Source organism: Mauremys mutica, chromosome 1 (assembly GCF_020497125.1).
Source record: "Mauremys mutica isolate MM-2020 ecotype Southern chromosome 1, ASM2049712v1, whole genome shotgun sequence".
In the NCBI taxonomy this organism is placed as follows: Eukaryota; Metazoa; Chordata; order Testudines; family Geoemydidae; genus Mauremys; species Mauremys mutica.
In genome coordinates this window covers 212679371-212704617 of record NC_059072.1, presented here as the reverse complement: position 1 = coordinate 212704617, position 25247 = coordinate 212679371, and the positions used below count along the sequence as shown (strand labels likewise).

Below are 25247 nucleotides of genomic sequence, written 5' to 3'. Positions count from 1 at the left end.
GCTGAAAGTACGGTAACATAGTGCTCAGTTTTCTTGCTTTGTGTACTAGCACTGGGTGCTGGGATTTTGCCTTAGTCATGTTAGTTACAGAGCTGCCATATAGGACATCCCTAATTGGATTTACCAAGCGTTGCAAGGTACAGCCTGTTCCCTGCTCTCCTTTTTTCTAGTTGAGGAGAGCTGCATCAGATATTTGGGCCTTGATCCTGCAAAGACTCCATGCATGTACAGTACTTATCTTTAAGCACATAGGTAGTTCCCTTCAGTTGAGTGGCATCTACTCGGGTGTTTAACTTCAAGTGTGTATGTAAGTCTTTGCAGGATTGAGGCTTTGAATGCGTCAGCCTCATACTGCTCTGTTTTTAACAGATTTCACAGCTGCAGGATAAGGATGGTAAACGCAGCCAAGCACCAACATGGTGACTACCCAGTTGTGGATTTCCAGTTGCAGAAGAGCAGGGGGTTAGGTATGAAGTAGACCAGGATGGCCCTCTAGTACCTATTTGAAAAGTCATTTATTGTGTGACACACACACACACCAGGGCACTGTCATTTCTAATGAAGATCTGGTAGAGGACTGTGAAAAATGTTTTAGATCCTATTGAGCTGACTACTACTGTGATTGTACTTGTCTTCAATCTGGTTGTGTAGAATAGGTGTAAATGAAGGCTGAATTTGTCCCAGTGCATTTAGGTGGGTCCTGTGAAAGCTGTAGCTGATTTTTTGGGTGATTTTTTTGGGTTTGTTTTTTTAATTCATTTTAGCACGGTTGCTGCAAAAGTAAGGATACTCAGCATTGAGAGGGCATTCTCCAGCAGATGAATTCCAAAATATGTCCATCTTAATTGGTATAAACTGCATAACTTGACAGCTTGCTTTTAGCTGTGTTAATTCCCTTTGAGTTTCAGCGGTACATAGACTACATATTCTGCATACATTCTATCGTACACATACACATGTGAGAACAATTACTAAAGTCTTCAGGTTATTTTGTAGGAGATGTGATATTATAAACATTTTCTTCCTTGTATGAGCACAGGGCTTTTTTTCCTCCTGGTTCATCCTTTTAAAGTATTTTTTTTTACATGCAGACCTGTGCTATATTTGCTAAAGAAGTGCAGACCTTTTGGGAAAACATGATCTATTTTAGAGATATATTATATTGGTTTGTATTAAAGAATTGTAAGAAGAAAAAATATTAGCAAATTTAAACTTGAAGAAAAATCCTAATTGGAACAAGAAGTGTGGTGTCCCCTAGCAGAACTATAGTTCATTCTTAGTTCTAGTTTAAAAAAAGAAGGAAATCCATTTGATGGTTTGTCTGCTTTTTTTCATAGAACCACAGGGTTAGAAGGGAGCGCAAGGATCATCTAGTCTAACCCCCTGCCAAGATGCAGGATTTGTTGTGCCTAAACCATCCAGGACCATGGGCGGTGGGTGAACCCCTGGTTTGGGGAGGCTAGCCCCTGAGCCCTGCCCCTTTCACCCAAGGCCCCGCCCCTTCCATGCCCACCGGAGCCCAGCCCCCACTGTGCCCGCTGGCCCCTGCCCAGCGTCCTCAGCCCCCCCTCCACTATGGCCACTGGCCCAGGCTAGCACTCCCAGCCTCCCGGAGCGCCAGAGAGCCGGGCAGTGTAGCCCCAGCCTCCCCGGGCAGCGCTGGCTGGCATGCCTCAGCCTCCTCAGGCCGTGCCACTGGGCCCAACCCCAATGCTGGGCAGGCAGCGCGGCCGGAGCGGCCCCAGCACTGGGCAGGTGGCACAGCCCTGGCCTCAGTGCCAGGAGAAGGGGTGGCGTGGTGCGGCACGGCCCCAGGGATGCATTGCGGCCCCCAGCCTGCCTGCTCCAGGGAACAGCAAGCAGGATGGGGCCTGGGGATGGAGCATGGGCGGGGGGAGGGGCGTCAGGCTGTTCAGGAAGGCAACGTCTTCCCGTGCCTAGGATACCCGCCGCCCATGTCCAGGACAAATGGTGATCTAGCCTCCTCTTGAAAACCCCCAGTGAAGGAGATTCCACAACCTTCCTAGGCAGTCTGTTCCGGTGTCCTACTGTTCTTACAGCTAGGAAGTTTTTCCTGTGATTCTATCTAAATCTGCTAGGTGTAGTTTGAACCCACTGCCTCTTGTCCTGCCCTCTGTGGCAAGAGAGAACAACTTTTCTCCATCTTTTTTATGGCAGCCTTTCAAGTATCTGAAGACCACTATCACGTCCCCCCCTTAAATCTCCTGTTTTCCAAACTAAACATACCCTATTCCTTCAGCCTTTGCTCATATGGCTTGTGTTCCATAGTCTAATATCATGACATGCCAGGCCTAGTACAAGTGCAATGATTCTCAAACCTTTAGTGCAAAGAGTGCAAAGAGTGCCTGCAGCAATTTACGGTGTTTGATTCCATGGAAGAGGACAATACTAAGGAGGCAAAATGAAAATAAGTTTGGTAAGGTTGTTTGAAGATGATCCTCATACCCAAAATCCATTTTTAATATGTCTGCTGTTAAAGAACATATAGCACATATACCTTGAATGAAAGTAGGACAAGTCCACGAGGACTGCACACGGGAGTTTGTAGGGGGCAGATCATGAACTGGGCTACAACTAGCAGGAAGTATTATTTCTTGAAAGATGATAAATCCTTCTGTGCTGTGACAGAAGCAGCTTCCTGGACCTCTTGATGGTTCTTCAGGGAATATTAGTGGTCTACAGGTGATAGTGAAACTGCTGCATCCATAGATTGGTGGAGTGCTTTGCAGGTGATTGAAAGCAGCTTGGTTGAGATTTTCAAAATTGACTAGGTGATTTAATTAATTTCAAGGGGAGCTGTGTGGCTAAATCCAGGAGCAGAATTGCAAAATCTCAAATCTTGCTTTTTAGTCTTATGCCTTACAACACACCCAAGTATGCATCAGCAGACTACTGATGCACACCCTATCTGAGATATTGCAGTATTCCCTTTGCTTAGAATAGGAAATACCTTGTGGAATATTGGAGACTATTATGTGGCAAGTGTTTTAGAATGTAGACTTTTTAATGCAGCCATATTGTGTGTGTATAGGGTGAAACTTTCAAAAGAACCAAGTGATTTGGGCATCTAAGTCCCATTAAAGGCAAATGGGGTTTAGGCACAAAAGTCGCTTGTGAACTTAAGACATTTTTACCCATAATTTGTACAGCCAAAAACAGTAGGCTGTGTAACAGTTAAAGCTGCTCAAGATAAGCAGCCAAGATCACAAACATAAAAATCCAGGAATTAACAGTTAAATCCTGTTGAATATACAACTGACAGCCAACAATAAATGGAATACACAATGTTTATTCAAACCTTTTAATAAGTGTCATGATCAGATAGAAATGCAACACACAAACAACCTTAACTTTGCCCTTGTAATGCATACCATGTTCCCTGTTTTGTCTTTGAATGCTTTGAGAATGATCCTTCCTACCTTTTTCCCAACACAATTAAGGGTTTCCATAATAATCCCCTTTACTTGGTAATGTAATGTTTTTATTCATGGACTTTTCCTAAGGGCTTTTCAAATGACTTAGAGTAATGGCTGTTGTCATAATTATTTCTGATAAATTAGTGTAATTTTACAGAGTCAGTATTACTTCTATCCCCCATCTTTCCTTTGTCCTAAGAAATTTCTATTCTATTAGAAAAATCTTTAAATACCGCGAAGACTATGTAGTTGGACAGCTTTTTCTACACCCGCACATATACTTACTTGATTGAACTATGTCTAAAATTAAAGCAGAATATTTTGCATAGCTGTTAATTTGAAAGTGTGAGTTTTAGAGTTGGTGTGGATTCTTAGAGGTCTAACCTGGGAACTTGAGTAAGTAGCATCCCAGATGAATGTATGTTGTAATGAGCTACACAGGCACCGACTTTCATTTTTCTGGGTGGATGCTCTGCCCCTTCCCCCGAGGTCCCACCCTCGCTCCACCTCTTCCCATCCCTGCTCCACCCCTCCCCCAGCACCTGCCACCGAACAGCTGGTGGGTGCTGAGCACCCACTATTTTTTTTCAGGGGAGCTCCAGCCCTGGAGCACCCACGGAGTCAGCGCCTATGATGAGCCATAAGGTGTGAATTGGTCTCTTTGATAACACTCACCATTTGTTGATGGAGAATGTCAGATGTTGAGAGGGCTTGTCCTTTTGGAGAGGGTTTTTAAAATAAAATGGGATGCTATTGGGCCATTATCCCAGTAGCACTGCGATCCCATACCAAACTCTGCAGGGCTAGGAGCATGTTGAGAGAGAAGTTTTCCTCCTAATGTGATCCCTTGTCTGTACCTGCCCCGCCATTATCTACCCCTCTCACTTGGAGTCCAGCCACCTTTTCACCATGAGAGTAACTGCCTGCTGATTGCTTCATATGCAAATACAGCTATTTGTTTGCCGATGCAGACAGTTGACAATGTTTTTCTCTTAGACTGGCAAGAAGAGGAAGGAGCTTCTCAGGCAGACTGTCAGCCATTCTGTATAGAAGCAGTGAAAGTGTGAAATACACAACCGTGTAGGGTCCATTCTCTCACTGACATGTTTGCAAATCCCATTAACATTTCTGGGACTTTAATACATAGATAGCAGTTCAGCTAAACTACTGAAACCGAACTTTCCTGCCTGCAGGTCCTCCTAGGCCCTGTCTACATTAGCACTTATTGTGGTGTAATTTGTGTCACTCGGGGGTATGAAAAAGCTGAATGACTTAAGTTACACCAACCTAAGCACTGATGGAGAGCATCTCCCGCCAACATAGCTACTGCCGCTCACGGGGGCTGGCGTAGTTAAGCCGACAGGAGAGCTGTCTCCCATTGGCTTGGAAGCGGCTACATCAGAGAGCTTATAGAGGCCCAGCTGCAGCTCTGCTGCTGTAAGCTTTCTAGTGTTGTCGTAGCCTTAGTCTCTCTGCTCTCCTCGCCTTTTCTCTAGTCCTAACCCTGCCTCTCCAGCACCAGTTCCTTTGAGTTAACCCCCAATTCCTACAGTACTTACTTTGTAGGTGTGTACGTCTGTTTGAGTTGTGTTTAGTTGCAATTCTTAAAGAACAATTAAAAATAAATGTAAAATGTATACGTATAATAGGAGTAATCAAATTCTTAAAATGTTAAATAGATAAATGGCTACATACAGGGCATGCTCTGGCTCCTTCCTGGAGCAAACGGGTGGAAGAGGCCATAAAACCAGAGAATCTGAGTTTGGGCTGCTTTCTTCCCCCTCCCTTTAATTCCTGGAGGTGTCTGCCTTTCTGAGATTGTGGGCAGGTGTTAGCTCTGTCGGTCTACAAGTGCAATTGGGTATTAAAAAAAGCAGCGTCTGGCTGACCTCTGTAATCTCAAGGGCAGTAGGGATTGTCTGGGGAAAGAGCAACGTGACAGGCAGCTATTTCTGCAGAGCCACAGTGACAGAATCTTTGTGGGACAGAGATGGTTTCTTGTGAGGCGGGAACAAATAAATTAGTCAGTCCAAAGCGCCTCCTCAGCATTTGATTTGTGAATTCAGTTTTCTTCCTCAAACGCTTTGCTGCCAGTGTTTGGAAGCTGTAGTTGTGAAGGTGGTGTATGTGTTTGTGGGGGCGGGGAGCGCATTGTTCAACTGAAACGATTCATCAGAAGAAATCAAATGTGCTGGACTTAAAGTGTAGAGTCCCATCCATAATGCAAAGTGATGTAGTTCACTACAGCATGGTGTGCAAAATAAATGGGGAGGAAAAAAAGATCAGGAGTTTAGACAGGAAAGAAATGTGACCTTTCCAAAAGAAAAGCCCAGTATAATAGAACCTATTGTGCACAACCAAGCCTCAAGGCGGGACACAGGCATTTCAGATAAAATGGAGTTAATAAAATTGGGACTCAATTGTAATAAAATACATTTTTTTTAATTAAGACGTTCTCAAATTAGCATGTGGTCTCACTCCATTTCCCAGTGGCTGCCCACTGCCATTGCACAGCTTTGTTGTCAATCTCAGCAGAAAAGGACAAATATGGAATGAATGGAGCCTCTGAACTATCTTTTCTTTCCTAAAGATGATTCCAACCAATCAGGGTGGAGCTAGTTCCCAAGGCCTTAACTGCCTTGCACTACTGCTGCTGCCCAGGCGGCTGCACCTGTTCTGTGGATAATGGAAGACTTCATAGTCTCCTGGGCTAGCGATCTGTCACCTTTCATGAGCCGTGAATTCACACACCAAAAATAAAACACCCCACTGCTGGACAGGAACTCATGGAATTGCATCCTCTTGGAAGGACCCTATCTGGGGTCCTGGTGTAGAGTGATAGATTGTATTGTAGAAATGCTGTGACTGTTTTATTAAAGTCATAAAACAGAACTACATTTTCATTTTATAGCACCTCTCTGATACTGGCCTTAGCCACCTCAACAAAACACCAACATGCACAAAGCAATAAAACGCACGGATTAAAAGACTGAAAATTCTTAAAAGATTAAAACCTAAATTAAAATCTTTCCACTGGGGCTGATGGCTTTTTGCAATAAATGTGATATAAAAAGTGGTTCTTTCTGTGGTTGCTCTATGGCCAGACACCACCATAGGAAAATGAGGTTTGTTTAGCAAACGTGTTGGCTAATGTGCATACGAAGACATTTTAAAAACTCCTTTAGCGCCTAATGGAGACAAAACAGTGGCATTTTAAAATGTGTTACCGGGTCATTGTTAACCCTAGGTGAGACCATTTTTAAACATCACTTTGTCTGCAGTAGATGCTAAGAGGTGTTTTAAAATGTGTTAAGGTGTTTTGAAAAACAACCTCTAGCCATGGGCATAATGGTGGAGAGAAGAATAAAAATCAGACAGGAAGAATAAAATGAAATCCTTAAGAGGAAAAGAGAAAACATATATGGAAATGCATCTGCTGTAACTATTTAGGAATTTAGAGTGCACCCATCACCATGGAGTTTAAGCACCTTACAGAATTACATAAATTTGCTGGAGTAGTCAAGTACCTTTTCTGCCACACAAGGTTTGAGCTAGTATTTGTACTCACTGTCGTTCCTTGATTTTGCTTTCTTAAAAGAGACGCATGTTGTGAGGGAGGGAGGCGAGTGTGAGGCTGCCATGTTGATACAAATTTTGAAGTGAAAAGGGTCCATGAAACTTCCCTAAAAAAATGATAAAGGATTGTTGAAATCTACATTTTTATTCTGTATTACTGTTAATAGCACACACAGTGCCATCATGCTGTAATTTGATTCTGGTGACACTTAGGTTGGAAGGCAATTTGGGTGAAAGTGAATATGAAATGATGGATTTCATGATTCTAAGGAAAGGAAGGCGTGAGCGCAGCAGAATAAGGACAATGGACTTCAAAAAAGCAGATTTTTAACAAACTCAGAGAACTGGTAGGTAAGGTCTCATGAGAAGAAAATCTAAGGAACAAAGGAGTACAGGAGAGTTGGCAGTGTCTCAAGAAGACAGTATTAAACGCACAACTGCAACTGTTTTGATGTGAAAGAAAGATAAAGGATGTAGAGTTGCCAACATTGTATTTCAAAAATAAGGGACTGTTTTCTTAGCACCCCTGCCCACCCCTCCTCCTGATATTATGATCATTATTATTGTGACACGTTGCCCCCCCTTTGAGATGCTGACTGATGTGCTGGGATACCACTGAGCCTGCCGGTTCTACCAGCCTGGGCACCCTTTTTACCTGTCTTCCTGAGCCAGGCTATCAAGCCTCCTCCAGCACACACACAGGCAGGGCCACACCCAACTGCAGAACCACACAGATACTGAGATCAGCTCTGGGAAGACTCCGCTTAAGGGGCTTGTCCCAGCACTCGGGTGTCCACCTCACTTGGAGTGCAGACCAAAAGGTATATTATGAAATCAGCCTCCTCCCTCACTGTGGAGGAAGGTATGCACACCCTCTTATTCCCCCCTCCCCCAGTTATGAAATGTACGAACGGTGTTATGTTATAAACAAGAAATAAGTTTATTAACTACAAAAGGTGAATTTTAAGTGGTTAAAGGGATAGCAAACAGAACAAAGCAGTTTACTAAGCAAATAAAACAAAACACTCAAACTAAGCTTGATTCACTAAAGAAATTGGTTACAAAATGTAATTTCTCACCCTAAATACTGTTGCAGGCAGATTACAGAAAGTCCTGAAAGGCAGCTGCACTGGTCTGCAGCTTGAGACCTCAGGTATTATTACTCACAAGCTAGATACCCTTCCAGTTTGGGCTCAACCCATCTGCCCCCAGTTCAGTTCTTGCTTCCAGGTGTGTTTCAGTGTCTCTTTGGGTGGGGAGGCAGAGGAGAACCATGATGATGTCACTCCCCTGCCTTATATTGCTCTAGTGTATGGCCGGAACCCTTTGTCTTCTAGTGGAAAGCCACTGGCATTTCAAAAGGGGAGAAGGGGTATCCAGTACCAGGTGACTCAGAGCCATGTCTCTGCAGGGCTGTGGCAGCCATTACTTGTAGGCTGTCTCCAGTGTCCACAGGAAGACTAAGCGCTTTTATAGTCCACTGTCCCTGCTAATGACCCATTAGCCCTGTCTGGCTTTTCCATTGTCGTACCTGAAGGGCTGGTTGGGGGTGACACCCAAAGTAACACAATTGAAATACAGATACATAGTTAATATTCCTAACTTCAGAAACAGACATGATACAGGCATATAGATTGGATAATCACATTCAGTAAATCATAATCTTTCTAATGATATTTTACCTGAGCCATCTTGTATAAAGTACATCTTACTTATGTCATATCCATATTATAAGAATATTTCCATAAACATATGGAGTGTAACGTCACACCTCCCCTCTGAGATTGCTGCCAGAGGATGGTCAATGACCAATGTGGAGTCAGTATGCCCAATTTCCTCTTTTCTAGATAGGGCATCTGCTTCCATTTTTCCCTTCCCTTTAGTGTGCACAATCTCCAAGTATTATCAAGCACTCTAATGTCATCCATAGGTGCTTTTGCAAAGTTCTGGGTTTCTGTTCCCAGGTTGTCTGAAAACATTTTGGTGTGTAGCAGTGTGAACACAATGCAGATATGAATATCTTTTAAAGTGTAGGTGTCTTGGCATTTAGCCACCAAAGCCATGAGGCAATGTGCCTCAGTTTCCCCTTCCACACATTAGTCTAGATTGATCATGCATTTTCTGCAGTGCCACGCTCTAAGCCTGTTTACAGGTACTAGCTGAGAAGCAGTATTCTTATAGGATTTTTTGTTACCACTTCTCATCTGTACCAAAGATTTTCCCCAAAATCATGCATGTTACATATTTTTAAAGTATATACCACCAGTATCAAATTCTTTGCTTTAACCCACAGAGAATATAGTAAGAGACATAAAATTACCAGCAAATTCATGACAAAGAGGTGCTTCCAAGTATAATTATCATACCACGTCTTCTGTCTAAACAGATCTGTTTGTTCAGCATCTATTGTATTTCTTATCCCCTCAGTAAAGGTTCTTACTTCAGGTATGGCTTTGGGGTTCTAGCAAGGAAAGAGTATATGGGGGCCTTGTATGTCACTGTCCTACCCCCTGTGGATTTGCATTTTCTGTTCAGGAGTAATCCCAGGTGAAGAATCCTGTCCCCCCTCCCCCCAGGATTCCTTTGAGATGCCCACTCCCATCACCCAGTGGTTGATGCTTAGCTGTTGGGAGGGGTTACCTGCCCGGGATGTGGTTGTTTCCGCCCTTTTGTCAGATGGTTCGTTAGCATATTCACAGACACTGGAATGCTTGGAAGACACCCCCCACCCCGCCTTAAAGGAACAGAGTCAGTTTTCACAAGTACAACAGGAAAATCATTTTTGCAATAGTGGAACCTGGACTGGGGTACTCTGTCACCCCCTCTTAATTTCCCAGAGGTCAGCTGTATGGCTGCTCCCCTCTGGGAGGTCAGTTACCCCTCTTAAAACCTGAGCCACAGGTGAGGTGCCTGAGAGTGCAGATGCACATTTCTCCTGGGCAAATGTAATAAGTGGGGAGACACGCCTGTACTCCCACACATTCCTTCTTAACTCCTTTCTCCTGGCCCCCCTCCAAGGCGCACACCCCTTTGTTCTTTAGAGCAGAATCTGCCCCCTGTTCAGCCATGGACTCACAGCTAATAGCCAGAACAGACCCTTAACTGGATGCGGGGAAGCAACCAATGAGAGAGTTTGCAGGGAGCAGCCAGTTAGGCTCCTTTAAAAGGAGCTGCAGAGCTAGCGACAATCAGTTGCCTGGAGCTGGAGAAGTGAGGACTGTGTTCCTGGCTGTCTGAAAGAGCAGCAGGATCATGGACAGATCAGTTGTTGGCAGGGACCAGGGGAGCAAGAGGGAGCTCCTGGCTGGCTGCTGGCACTGAAAAGAAAAGCTGAAGCCAGAAAGGGTGAAGAGTCTCCAGAGAGGAAGCCCTGGGGGCACAGCCCCATTCTAGGATTGAAGGACTATTCGAAGCCTAGCCCAAAAGGGGTTATGGGACTGAATTAGGACTGAGCCCAAGGAGGGCTGCAGGAAGACAATATCTCCAGGGAGGAAGCCCTGGGAGTATGGCCCTATACCAGGGCCAGAGCTATTTAAAGACTGAGCCTGGGGTGGGCTACAGATATGCCAACAGAGGGGCACTGGAATAGGCCCATGGTGAACTGTATACCCCAGAAGGGGGCTGTTTGTTTCACATACTGTCTATGTGAGAGACTCGGCCGGAAGTCCTGCCTGAGAAACCACTGACAGGGTCACCACAAACTGAGAGAGTGCATATCCATATCATAAGCATATTTCCATAAACCTATGGAGTGTAATGTCACACCTCCCCTCTGAGATTGCTGCCAGAGGATGGTCACTGACCAATGTGGAGGCAGTATGGGCAGGGGGAGGAGTGGCACTATATGTTAAAGAAAGTGTAGATTCAAATGAAGTAAAAATCTTAAGCGAATCCACAGGTTCCATAGAGTCTCTATGGATAGAAATTTCATGCTCTAGTAAAAATATAACAGTAGGGATCTATTATCGACCACCTGACCAGGACAGTAATAGTGATGATGAAATGCTAAGGGAAATTAGAGAGGCTATCAAAATTAAGAACCCAATAATAGTGGGGGATTTCAATTATCCCCATATTGACTGGGAACATTTCACTTCAGGAAGAAATGCAGAGATAAAATTTCTCGATACTTTAAATGACTGCTTCATGGAGCAGCTGGTACGGGAACCCACAAGGGGAGAGGCGACTCTAGATTTAATCCTGAGTGGAGCGCAGGAGCTGGTCCAAGAGGTAACTATAGCAGGACCGCTTGGAAATAGTGACCATAATACAATAGCATTCAACATCCCTGTGGTGGGAAGAACATCTCAACTGCCCAACACTGTGGCCTTTAATTTCAAAAGGGGGAACTATACAAAAATGAGGGGGTTAGTTAGACAAAAGTTAAAAGGTACAGTGACTAAAGTGAAATCCCTGCAAGTCACGTGGGCCCTTTTTAAAGACACCATAATAGAGGCCCAACTTCAATGTATACCCCAAATTAAGAAAAACAGTAAAAGAACTAAAAAAGAGCCACCGTGGCTTAACAACCATGTAAAAGAAGCAGTGAGAGATAAAAAGACTTCCTTTAAAAAGTGGAAGTCAAATCCTAGTGAGGCAAATAGAAAGGAGCACAAACACTGCCAACTTAAGTGCAAGAGTGTAATAAGAAAAGCCAAAGAGGAGTTTGAAGAACGGCTAGCCAAAAACTCCAAAGGTAATAACAAAATGTTTTTTAAGTACATCAGAAGCAGGAAGCCTGCTAAACAACCAGTGGGGCCCCTTGACGATGAAAATACAAAAGGAGCGCTTAAAGATGATAAAGTCATTGCGGAGAAACTAAATGGATTCTTTGCTTCAGTCTTCACGGCTGAGGATGTTAGGGAGATTCCCAAACCTGAGCTGGCTTTTGTAGGTGACAAATCTGAGGAACTGTCACAGATTGAAGTGTCACTAGAGGAGGTTTTGGAATTAATTGATAAACTCAACATTAACAAGTCACCGGGACCAGATGGCATTCACCCAAGAGTTCTGAAAGAACTCAAATGTGAAGTTGCGGAACTATTAACTAAGGTTTGTAACCTGTCCTTTAAATCGGCTTCGGTACCCAATGACTGGAAGTTAGCTAATGTAACGCCAATATTTAAAAAGGGCTCTAGGGGTGATCCCGGCAATTACAGACCGGTAAGTCTAACGTCGGTACCGGGCAAATTAGTTGAAACAATAGTAAAGAATAAAATTGTCAGACACATAGAAAAACATAAACTCTTGAGCAATAGTCAACATGGTTTCTGTAAAGGGAAATCGTGTCTTACTAATCTATTAGAGTTCTTTGAAGGGGTCAACAAACATGTGGACAAGGGGGATCCGGTGGACATAGTGTACTTAGATTTCCAGAAAGCCTTTGACAAGGTCCCTCACCAAAGGCTCTTACGTAAATTAAGCTGTCATGGGATAAAAGGGAAGGTCCTTTCATGGATTGAGAACTGGTTAAAGGACAGGGAACAAAGGGTAGGAATTAATGGTAAATTCTCAGAATGGAGAGGGGTAACTAGTGGTGTTCCCCAAGGGTCAGTCCTAGGACCAATCCTATTCAATTTATTCATAAATGATCTGGAGAAAGGGGTAAACAGTGAGGTGGCAAAGTTTGCAGATGATACTAAACTACTCAAGATAGTTAAGACCAAAGCAGATTGTGAAGAACTTCAAAAAGATCTCACAAAACTAAGTGATTGGGCAACAAAATGGCAAATGAAATTTAATGTGGATAAATGTAAAGTAATGCACATTGGAAAAAATAACCCCAACTATACATACAACATGATGGGGGCTAATTTAGCTACAACGAGTCAGGAAAAAGATCTTGGAGTTATCGTGGATAGTTCTCTGAAGATGTCCACGCAGTGTGCAGAGGCGGTCAAAAAAGCAAACAGGATGTTAGGAATCATTAAAAAGGGGATAGAGAATAAGACTGAGAATATATTATTGCCCTTATATAAATCCATGGTACGCCCACATCTCGAATACTGTGTACAGATGTGGTCTCCTCACCTCAAAAAAGATATTCTAGCACTAGAAAAGGTTCAGAAAAGAGCAACTAAAATGATTAGGGGTTTAGAGAGGGTCCCATATGAGGAAAGATTAAAGAGGCTAGGACTCTTCAGTTTGGAAAAGAGAAGACTAAGGGGGGACATGATAGAGGTATATAAAATCATGAGTGATGTTGAGAAAGTGGATAAGGAAAAGTTATTTACTTATTCCCATAATACAAGAACTAGGGGTCACCAAATGAAATTAATAGGCAGCAGGTTTAAAACAAATAAAAGGAAGTTCTTCTTCACGCAGCGCACAGTCAACTTGTGGAACTCCTTACCTGAGGAGGTTGTGAAGGCTAGGACTATAACAATGTTTAAAAGGGGACTGGATAAATTCATGGTGGCTAAGTCCATAAATGGCTATTAGCCAGGATGGGTAAGAATGGTGTCCCTAGCCTCTGTTCGTCAGAGGATGGAGATGGATGGCAGGAGAGAGATCACTTGATCATTGCCTGTTAGGTTCACTCCCTCAGGGGCACCTGGCATTGGCCACTGTCGGTAGACAGATACTGGGCTAGATGGACCTTTGGTCTGACCCGGTACGGCCTTTCTTATGTTCTTATGCCCAATTTCCTCTTTTCTAGATAGGGCATCTGCTTCCTATTATCCCCCACCCCCGTCCTGATTTTTCATACTTGCTGTCTGGTCACCCTATATTTTCCTCACCTTAAAGACCACAGGGGCCCCTGCCTCTGGTTATTCACTACCTATTTAAGGTTTCTACCACCTGTTATTGTGGGTGGCAGTTTGAGAAATGTGTACAGTTTTCTTGGGTGTAAGAAACTGTCTCCTACTGTTCTGTTGTTTGCTCTTCCATGATTGAAGGATCTTTGTGTTTGTGGAGCTTTTTAATTTCCAGGAGCTAGAATCCCATCAATATGATAGCTTTCCAGAAGGGATCATTGCTGGTGTATTGTTCTGCTTCTCTGTAGATATCATTTGATGGGGACCCTACTAATCCTCCTCTCAGCGTTGAAAGGTGTGTGAGGTGGGAGTTGAGGGAATCAACATTTTTAATGACTTTTTTTCCTGATGGTCTTGTCCTATCATGTGAAGATTCTTTGGGCATCTGTTACACTTAGAATTTGGGGAGCCCTTAGCTCCCTGCTCATTAAAGAATTGAACTGGAATGAGGAGTTGGAAGGGACAGTACTGAGGTACAGGCCTATTGATCACCAAACAGATTTGCCTGCTTGTGCCTTTAAAGGGGCAATAATCTTTGAAAGCCAGGTGAGTTCTCACCTGTCTCATGCTGGAGAGCTGAGACCCCAGCATAGGAACTCTGGAAGCATGTTATCTTTAGAGAAACAGAATTACAGCTGAATAGTTACCCACCTTGTCACACACACCCCACTCCAGGGCCCCCTCCGCCCCCTCCCCAAATAATCTGTTGAATCTATCAAAAGCCTCAGCACTGGACTTGACTGTCTCTCCCCTCCCAGTTCAGCCCCAGTGTGAGTATAACACCACTGCAGGCAGCGGCGGCTCCAGGCACCAGCCCGCCAAGCGCATGCTTGGGGCGGCAAGCCACAGGGGGCGCTCTGCTGGTCACCGTGAGGGCGGCAGGCAGGCTGCCTTTGGCAGCATGTGGAGGGTCCGCTGGTCCTGCAGCTTCAGCAGACCTCCCACAGGTGCGCCTGCGGGAGGTCCGCCGAAGCCGCGGGACCAGCAGAACCTCCGCAGGCAAACTGCAGAAGACAGTCTGCCTGCCGTGCTTAGGGCGGCAAAATACCTAGAGCCGCCCCTGACTGCAGTCCCTAGAGTTGCATTTGTTGAGACAGAACTGAATCTAGCTTGTGATCCTGCTCAGATGCTGGATGGATTTATATTTTTTTTTTCCCCCTTGGGTGCTTTCACTCCTTCCTCCACAAAGGAAGTACTAATGTTAATAACTTTTATTTAGGTTTTTGTGTGCAAGTATCAAGATGCTTTACCAAAGCAAATACTGAATCAGCAAAAATACTTAAAAAATATTTATATGGGTGGCACCCCTTTTTTCACATCATATTATCCTGATTGTCTTGCATTTTTTTTCTATTTGAATTCCCAGGTGATTTTATAGTGGCTGATATCTCAACAGAGTTAGAAGCGTACATCTTTAAACTATTTGAAAGTTGGGATTCAAAGGTTACCTTATGGTATAAACCACGTGTGACAAAGTGGGGATATTTTGAAGGCCTGTTTGTGCCTCAGTTTCCCCTCAGTGCTGCATTATTACCCTGTAGGGGTGGAAAGGAACTGTCTGCTCACGGGGTAGGCTAAGAGACATGGGTGCAGGTGTCACTTATCTGTCTGGGGCTTGGTCTCCATATCAATGGAGCATTTGAAAAAAGAGTAGCAAATCCAGTTGCCAGGACATTGCCACCTAGCCGCCAACGACCCAGAGGGATTTGGATTTCCTCACCTCTTAGCAGGGAGACTGAGCAACATTCCCAAGTGGAGAAGAAAGGACTAGACAGTGTGAGGAAGGGGGATAAGAGATGGCTGCTGGAAGAAGTCAGGGCTCTCACCTGGAATCTGACAAAGAGGTCAGATGGAGAGACAGACAGAGGTTGGCTACAGCGTGGCTGGTCTCTGAGCTAACCAGAATGAGCCATGCTTTGTATGGTCCATTCTCTATACTACCCGAAGGACTTCCTATGCTGTGGTCCAGTGAACTAACAAACCAACTGTTCTGACAATGCTGTGCGAGTGTCACTGCAAATGCTTGGTTGGTGCATTAATCCCTGAAGAGTGTATAATTCTCCATCAGGAATCTGTCTCAGCTGAATTCGCTGGACGGAGCTCATGGTGTGAAGCAGGAGTGCTGAAGGTCCAGAGGTCCAGTCTAAGGGTATGTCCAGACTACCCGCCGTATCGGGGGGTAGCGATCGATTTATCGGGGATCGATATATCGCGTCTCGTTGAGACGGGATATATCGATCCCCGAATGCACTCCCCGTCGACTCTGGAACTCCACCAGAGTGAGCAGTGGTAGCGGAGTCGACGGGGGAGCCGTGGCCGTTGATCCCGCGCCGTGAGGACGAGAGGTAAGTCGGAATAAGATACTTCGACTTCAGCTACGGTATTCCCATAGCTGAAGTTACGTATCTTACATCGACACCCCCCTGTAGTGTAGACCAGGCCTAAGGAGGTAGTGAAGCCCCAGGACTTACCATGGAGGAAGAGTGAATCCGCAGCGGGTCAGGGACACCAAAGAGGTTCCTTCTAGAACCTATTCCAAAGCGGGGTCTCTAGCACCGATCCTGTGGATCCATGACACCATACTACTATAATTGTGGGAATTCAAAGGGTGTGTTTGAAGGAGGTGCAGCATGAGTGCAAGAATGTTAATTTAAGGCCCAATGACTTGTGACTTCCTAGGGTAAGTAGAGAAAAGCTTTTTATACCATGGCAATATCAGTTTACAAATGGTATGCAGAATTGGTTTGTATTCCTCTTGTTTCATGTGATACAGTATTACACCTTCAGAATGATCAATGCTCCTTTGGTCTAGCAGCACTGCTTCATACTGGTCTTGAACTGATTATACATATGTTGAAAGTTACATTGGTCTAAGGTCTAGTATAACTTTCAGTTCCTTATTAAGCAACTACAAATTCCATTTTTTAATTTAAAAAAAGCCCTAGGGAAGTTAGGAAGAGGAGGAAAGGATGAATCTAGGTGAGTTGGACAGCTGGAGATGGTATGTCTAGGCTCGCCTAAATATTTGTTTTAAAAAAAAAACCCAAAATGTTAAATTAAATTTAATCTTCTCTAGGAAAGCCTTTGGTGTTTTGTAAATCCAGAGGTTAAACCTGTCCAAAAGACAGAGGTTTGTTTGTCTTTGAGTTGTGGCTGTCGCCAACTTGATAATCTGCAGGTGTCCGTGACATTCTTGGAAAGTATGGACGAGGCAGTGTCATCCTTCCAGAGCCATCAGCTTCTAGGGTGGAATGAGTTACAAATACTGAATGTAGCATACAGTACAGCACACTGAGGAGTTGCAGATGCCACAGTATGTTCTTAAAACTCTGGTCGACAGCTATGTGCTATGGGAAAGACACACAGCTGTTGATGAACCAGATACAGTCTATGGACATATGATTGACATACCAGCAAGCAAAGTTTATTCTCTGCCTGCTTTTTATTTAAGGAACAGTTTCTTATGGAGCTTCTTACTTGAGAATATGAAGATCAGTAACAAGTGTAAACACTAAATCTAAACAAGGTATTAGGGCTCTGCGCTGCCCGCAAACATTCTGTGTCCTGCCACAAGTTAGGTATTGAGCCTGAGATAGGCATGGGTGAAATGGTGCTATCTCCTAACTGAAGTCCTGTGATAAGCAGCAGGAGGAAAGAGTCTGAGCAGAGCAATAGCTCTGTTTCTCTTTCTAGGAATGGCTTGCACAAAATGAAGCACTGAATTGTTTAAGATGGTAGTTTGTGTCTCATCTATTTTCCTGCAAGCAGTTTGCAATCTTATCCTGTGAAACAGACAGTGAGGCTAACTCACAGTGGTGAACTACTGACTTAGATGCTCTTTTGTCTTTCTGTGCGTATATAACTTGCGTGTTTGTTCTATCTTTATCTAAAATATAGTAGCTGGAATCTTTAATGTTGTCCACACGTGCACATACACGGCACTTTGATTCGTATCTCAAATTGTCTTTCAAACCTAAACAGGTGACTTCTGGCATTCCATGGTTAACTAGTCCCCCAAATGGCAGATGAGCTATTAAGTCTGTTATAACTACATGTAGGCTAAGCACCAGTATTGTTAGGGTTTTTTTTCCCCTCCTTTTGTCGCTTATGGAAATTTTGTTTCTGCGCTTCTCATGCTTACCAATCTATTGCTATGCTGAATGTGTGAGGCATAATATATTGTGCTGGATTTAATGAACATCCGCTGAATACTAATAGTGTGGATGCTGATTATGGACAATAAGTCTATCCCGACTTTGATAGAAACATGAGCTCCTTTGCACAGTGTAGTGCAGAACTGGGGTTTCTTTCTGCTTTCTTTCAGTATTTGCAATTTAGGGTAGTGTGCGTGTAAAGTTTCATGGAGGTCTGAAGGTGAAACTAGAGGCTACTACTGGAGGAGATATGGTGGTGAAGAGGGAGAAAAATACTCAAGAGAGTAGTGGAGGAGAGGACAACTTTAACATATGTCAGGCAATATACTCCCTAAGGTTTCAGTTGTACAGAACAGTACAGCTGGTATCATTCACAGGTAGTATGATAGATCTGCTAAGCAGACTCTCATCAGTCCCCTCCCCCACTGGATATCCCTTTCCTCTTGGCCAGGAAAGAGGAAAGCTCCTGAACCTGGAAGTGACTGCCTACCAGGCTCTGTTGGGGAGCAGCAGTTGCATGGCTAGCCAGAAATTGCAGAGAAGCTGGATGCAGAGAGGAATCCCTGGGAACTGTACACCGAGCCGCCTGCGGAACAGGCCTCTGAGGGTGCTGGATTCTACAGCCTAGGTTTAGGTCTGCCTGGGACTTACGGGGGAGCAGAAGTGACTGGTCAGGGAGCAGGTGCAGAGGAGCCCCCAGGAGAGACACCTAGCCTGACTTGGAACCCTGCAAGATCCTATGTGCAGGAATAGAGACTGGACTGGAGAGGTCATCCCAGGCACTAGGCCTGAAGAGCCCTGACTCTTGACTGGTCTATTCCTGGGGCCCAACAAATGTTTGCCACTATTGCTCACTTTAAAATGTAACCATTTAAGGCTCTGTGCCTCTTGTATCTCCACCCTTTCCCTTTCCTGCCAGCCCTAGTAAAATACCGTTTCCCCTAGGGAAAAAAGTAACTAGCAGGAAGATGATATTGAGGGCTGTGCATGATAAATGCTTAACAGCCTTAAAGACTTACACCTAACCCACATCTTTTACATTCTCTTCACTAATACTGTGCATTGATATATTTGGCTAAATTCAACTGCTTAATATCACCACCATTTTATAGCACATTTTCCTCACCAATTAATCTCTGAATCCAAGAGATTTAAAACGACAGGGCCTTCCCTATAAGTGACACTTAAAGGTATAATGTCAGATCAAATTTGACTCCATATTCAGATTTGGTAAAAATATTTTTTTACAAAAAACTTAAGTTCATTTTCAAAAATTCCAGTGGACGTGTTTTGTTTCCCAACAAACATCTCCCTGAATGTCTGCAATCCAAAGATTGAAGGATTATGTTAGAGCAGGGATCGGAAACCTTTCAGAAGTGCTGTGCCGAGTCTTCATTTATTCACTCTAATTTAAGGTTTCATGTGCTAGTAATACATTTAAATGTTTTTAGAAGGTCTCTTTCTATATGTCTATAATATATAACTAAACTGTTGTTGTATGTAAAGTAAATAAGGTTTTTAAAATGTTTTAGAAGATTAATTTAAAATTAAATTAAAATGCAGAGCCCCCCAGATCGGTGGCCAGGACCCAGGCAGTGTGAGTGCCACTGAAAATCAGCTCGCGTGCCGCCTTTGGCACGCGTGCTATAAGTTGCCTACCCCTGTGTTAGAGTGTAAGTTTGAAATTTGAAAACTGACTACAGAATTTGAAACTGACTACAGTAACTCCTCACTTAACGTTGTAGTTATGTTCCTGAAAAATGCAACTTTAAGTGAAACAATGTTAAACGAATCCAGTTTTCCCATAGGATTTAATGTAAATGCAAGGGGTTAGGTTCCAAGGAAATTTTTGGGGGGCAGACAAAAGGCATTATATACTGTACAGTACTGTACTGTGGTTGGGAAGTGCCCCAGCTTACCTCACACAGGCACAGCCCACTGCAGGCAAAGACACTAGGAAGTACCTTCGCAGCAGCAGCTTCCCCAGAGAAGAACAGGCGCCGACTTTGCTGGGGGATGCTCCAGGCCCACCTCTTCCCATCCCTGCTCCACCTCCTCTCCAGAGCACACCACATCCCCGCTCCTTCCCCCCTGCCCCAGAAAGTCCTATGTGCCAGTGGGGGAAGCGCTGGGAGGGACGGGGAGGAGGCGGAGAACAGGAACTTGTGCAATGCGTCCTTGTAAAGTCACTGCTCTTCCACAGAATCTTACAAGCAGTGGACAGAGCAGGCAGTCAAATGATGTTATAAGGGAGCATTGCACAACTTTAAATGAGCATGTTCCCTAATTGAGCAGGGTTGTAACTATGAAACAACGTTAAGCGGGAGGACGTTAAGTGAGGAGTTACTGTACATATAGACAATAAACAAAACTGAAAGTGTCTTCTTCTTTTCCTTGTCCCAGCTGAGAGAAATGCAAAACGTAAATGGTATGAGAGATTAAAAGTAAGCTAGACTGTTGCAATTATTTGTTTTAATAATCTAAAATGAAGTTTATAGCAAATGCAATTAAAGCTGTTTAAAATTTTTATTTTTAACCAGACTGCCTCTTCGAGAGTTTGAGGGCTTGGCTACAGAGGGGACGAAGAGGGTTCATGCTAACTTTTGGAGAGGGGTTCAAATTAAAATACCCTGTGTCCACATGACAAAATTCTTACTCCAAATTAACTGGCCACTTCTTGCAAATTGGGTAACCCACTTTCAAAGTGGATTAATTTCATTTCAGGATGAATCTGTATGGAAGAAAGTTTGTATGGATGGATGTATTTGTATTTCAGATTAACTTTGTTGCTGCTAGCAGTTCTTTTGCATTGCTTGACACCTGGATTGACCTGCCTGTTTACCTGTGCGCCCTCTACTGCTCTGGGGTCATGTTGATTGGATGTCATTTCCCCCATTTAAGTGATGGCACACAGCCAGGAGTACTCCATTTGTGTTGATACACTCCTAGAGTTGCGTGCTCTTCTCAGCATTACAGCAGCCAAGGTTCGTACATCGATGTGGATCCATGCAGAATTTATGGATTTCCTTGAGATCTGGGGAGAGGAGTCGATCCAGTCCTGCCTTAACAGCAGCCACAAGAGCCAAGATATGAGTGTTATAGCTAAGCAACTTGATGGAGAGGACAAGTCTCAGTGCCACAACAAAGCAAAGATGCTTCAGCAGAGTTATCCAGTTTTTCCAGCTCCAGTGAACAAAGCTCTGGACAGCAACTGGACCTCTGACAATGCTCCAAATATCCCTGTGTGATCAGGAGTTGGGCTGGATGCTTGCCAAGGAAGTCACTACTGAACTCCAGTTTGTTGTGGACTGTAATTCTCATGTGGGGTTCTGATAAGCTTATCAAAGCTCTTTGGCTTTGCTTTTATGGTTTGCTTCATCAGGACCCCATTAGCATTAATCTTGTACTGTGCTGTATATGCATTCAGTCTGGTGCATCGTTTTTCCACAGAGACTATATAAGTGTCTGTCTTGAAAGGGCTGAGTGAGGGGGAAGAGGTGTGTAGGACATGTTTCCTTCCTTTAGGCTCTCATTTGGCAGACCATCACTATTCAACAAAGCATTAGGCATGTGCTTATGTCCTATTGAAGTCAATGGGACTTAATGTGCTTACCGTTAAGCATATGCTTAAGTGGTCTGCTATTTAAGGATGGATTTAAGCATGTGCTTAATTTGCTGAATTAGTCTTTATAAAGATTTGCTTGGATTTGCATTTGATATGTTCAGAAACGTAATTATTTTCATTAATGTTTATATTTGTATGTGCCTTCCAATATCTAAAATGCTCATGTTGTAACATGAATGAAAATATCCAGCCTACACTTTAAAATAGTGGAGCAGGGCTGGAAACACCAGTGACAAGGACTGTGAAAAGAAAAAGGCAGCAGGTGTTTTCTGTCTTAGTCTTCCTCGAGGGGCCTTAGTGATGGCACTAGAAAGAGGCAGTTCCAAGCATCAGAAGATTACTCTCTGCCATCAGTGTACATCTGTTCCATGAGTTGTTTTATTATATTTCAAACAATGAAGAATATTGGATGAAGGCAGGAGAAAGATGAACTTTTTTTAAAATAGCTTGAAGTCTGAAAAATACATAAACAGCCTGTGATGGGAAAATTGTTTTTGTGCCATAAGCCATTCCACAAGCCATGTATTATTTGAATGCAGGAGTTACATGAACATGATATCTGATTCCTACAAGGGAAGAATACAGTCATGTGCTGCTTCTGAGTATAGCTGGGCAAATGAGTTACGGGCAGGGGGAAGGTGGGGCCAGGTTCTATTTTTACTGTTGTTTAGACAAACAGGTGACGTGGCTAACAGCTGGTTTGAAGTAGGTGTTCTTGGTTGTCATGGATTTAAGCATAGTAAGGACACTGTCTTCTGGCCAAATTTAATCATAAATGGCTTAATTGCCAGTTGGAAGCAAGCATTCATCCCCACAAACACAATCTGAGGGCTGGTCTACACTGCGGAGAGGGGAGAGGGGGGTTTGAACTAAGATATGCAACTTCAGCTACGCTATTTGCATGACTGAAGTTGAAGTATCTTAGTTCGACTTACCTGGCTGTTCTTACGGCGGCGAGTCAACTGCTGCGGCGCCCCCGTCGACTGTGCTTGCTCCTCCTGCCGAGGTGGAGTACGGGTGTCGATTAGCAGATCAATTTATCCCATCCAGATGAGACACGATAAATCGATCCACGATACATCGAACATTACCTGCCAATCCAGAGGGTAGTATAGATGTACCCTGAAACTGGCTGTTGACTGCTCTGGTTTTAATTCAGGTAGCTGCAAACTACTGTACAACTTCTTCACAAATAGCTATTAGACTGTAATTTGCATACACACTGGTGTTTTATGTGATGGATCAGTATTCAGAAAGCACTACTGACTTCAGGGTTCTACATTGTGCTTCACAAACTAATGATGCTAAAGGCACCTTCTCTCTCTAATTACCCATTTTTTGTTTACAGATCTGGAATATGCCCTTTGATATTTCCAAACTGAGAGTTCTTTTCCTTAGACATTTGTTTATACATATTAAAGCAAAAAAGTTTCATGAAATTAGTATGAAAATCCCCACAAGAAATATAGTTTTGCATATCATTTGTGACTAAAATGCTCCTGTTTTTGTTTTCAGCTAGCTTAAAAAGTGGTGACTAGCACATACATCAATACATTTTCTCAAATTTAATGGAATATTTTATGTGTAAACCTCAATATGAAGAACTTAATTTTAGCAAGATTTGCAGTGATTTATCTTCAGAATGCCTGTTGAAATAGCCTGAAACTGATTTTTGTCATAAGAAAATTACCATTTACTATTATATTTTGTATTATGTTGGTGCCTAGAGGCCCAACTGAGATCAAAGTCTGAATCTCTCTTCTATATGAATCTTCCTTTAAGAGTAATGTATTTAATTAATGTATTGTGATTCTCTGTAGAAGAAGCTTATTTCACCAGGTCTACAATTACAGTATGTCTTCACTGCATGGTTAGCTTGGGTGATCAGCACCTGGGTTTGAGCACCCAGGTTAGCCTACCGCAGATGTGAGCAGCCACCCTGCCAAGTCCTGTTCGTTACTATATTCTCACTGGTGCTGCACTCACCCTGAGTGCAAAGGTCAGACCTACAGTAGATATTGTGTAGTATAGCAGTTTGTTTTCTCAATGGCAGTTTTTCTAATATTCATTCCTATCACGTGGCTGAAAGACTGTATTAGTTTTTCTCTAGCTTGCTTCTTGCTTGCATATATATACCTGCCCCTGGAAATTTCCACTACTTGCATCTGACGAAGTGGGTATTCACCCACGAAAGCTCATGCTCCAAAACATCTGTTAGTCTATAAGGTGCTACAGGATTCTTTGCTGCTGTATTAGTTTTGTTTCCTTTTCATATTTTTAACCAGAACCATGTTTTAACCCCATAGAATATTAATATTCTTCTAAGTGACATATTACAGATCTTGTTAATTACTGAATAGAATACCAGTAAGAAAGAATAGCATATTTCAAAACATAATGTTTAAAGAATTAATGGAGAACTGGACAGCTAAGAGGAGCAGTAATGGAAGATGTTGTTTTCCCCTCATAATCACTCTTTCTATTCCAGATTTGATCACTAGTGTCCAAGAGCCATCCTATTTGATAGCTGTTTGCTGACATAGATAAAATGAATCGATGGTCTCAGCCTCTTTCCTTGTGGACATATGACCACATAACTAAAATCCCCATCACAGTTTGCACTAGTTGACATCCTTGTTGGCAGTTTCAACAGAGAGGCTAAAGTCCAAGGATAGAGATGCACAAACTGCCATATTGAATGAGACCAGTGGTCCATGCAGCTCAATGGGGCCACTACCAGATGATGCTGAGGAATGTGCAAGATAAGCCAAATAGACTTCTTATTACAGTAGTGTCTAGGAACAAACGAAGAACTGGGCCCCATTGTGCTTAGCATTGTACAAACATCAAATAAGAGACAGTCCTTACCCCAAAGAGATCACAGTCTAAAAGAGATGACAGAGAAGTGTAGAGGAATAATATATAACATTCACGCAGAGTGAACAATGTGATGTCTTGCAAACATTGTGTTAGTGTCGCCAACTTGCTTTTGTTATTTAAGCCTTTTGGGTAGGGTTTATGTAGGAGGGGATTAGAAACACAAAGGAAGAGGGGCTATTGTAGGGCGGAGAGTAAGGGGAGCAGGTAGAAAAGGGAGGGAAGCAAGGAAGGGAGCATGTAAGGGAGGTGGAGTGAGGCTGAGGTTAAGAGATCGTGCGGGTAGGAGTTGGAGGGGACTGGAGCAATTAGGTAATACTGTGCTTATGGAGGAGCTTTTCCTGACTCATTGACTTCCATCTAAAAATGAATTGGGATAACACATTCTGCACTAGCTGACGTTTCCACATGGTCCTCAGCTGTAGTCCCAAATAGAGTAATCTATCTGGATATGATAAAGGCCTGGATAACTTTGATGAGATCTACAACTGAATGAAAGTTGACGTAATCTGCTGACAGCTAAAAGGTTGTCATCTGCACTCTATGTGCTGAACATATTATACTCAGTACATGTACTGCAATACATTCCCCAGATCTTTAGCCTTCTGTGACCAATTACAGCCATCTAGCTATACTAAGTGTTGTTCTGGTATTAAAAGTATAAGGGCTAGACAGGCCTGATATATTGACAGAATCCAGAAATGTGTAATAACTCACAAAGGTTAACTTTCAGCTCCTGTCTTAGCATCTCAGTTAGGTACGGTATGATTACAGTGGGTGGGAAAAGGATGGGAAGGATATTTACAAAAGCATTTGTTTG

General features: G+C 43.3%; 1 protein-coding gene across 2 annotated transcripts in view; it reads left to right on the top strand.

Annotated features, from left to right (window-relative positions):
• Window positions 1-25247, top strand: part of TSPAN7 (tetraspanin 7) — a 219345-nt gene that overhangs the window by 133979 nt on the left and 60119 nt on the right. The window lies entirely within an intron of this gene.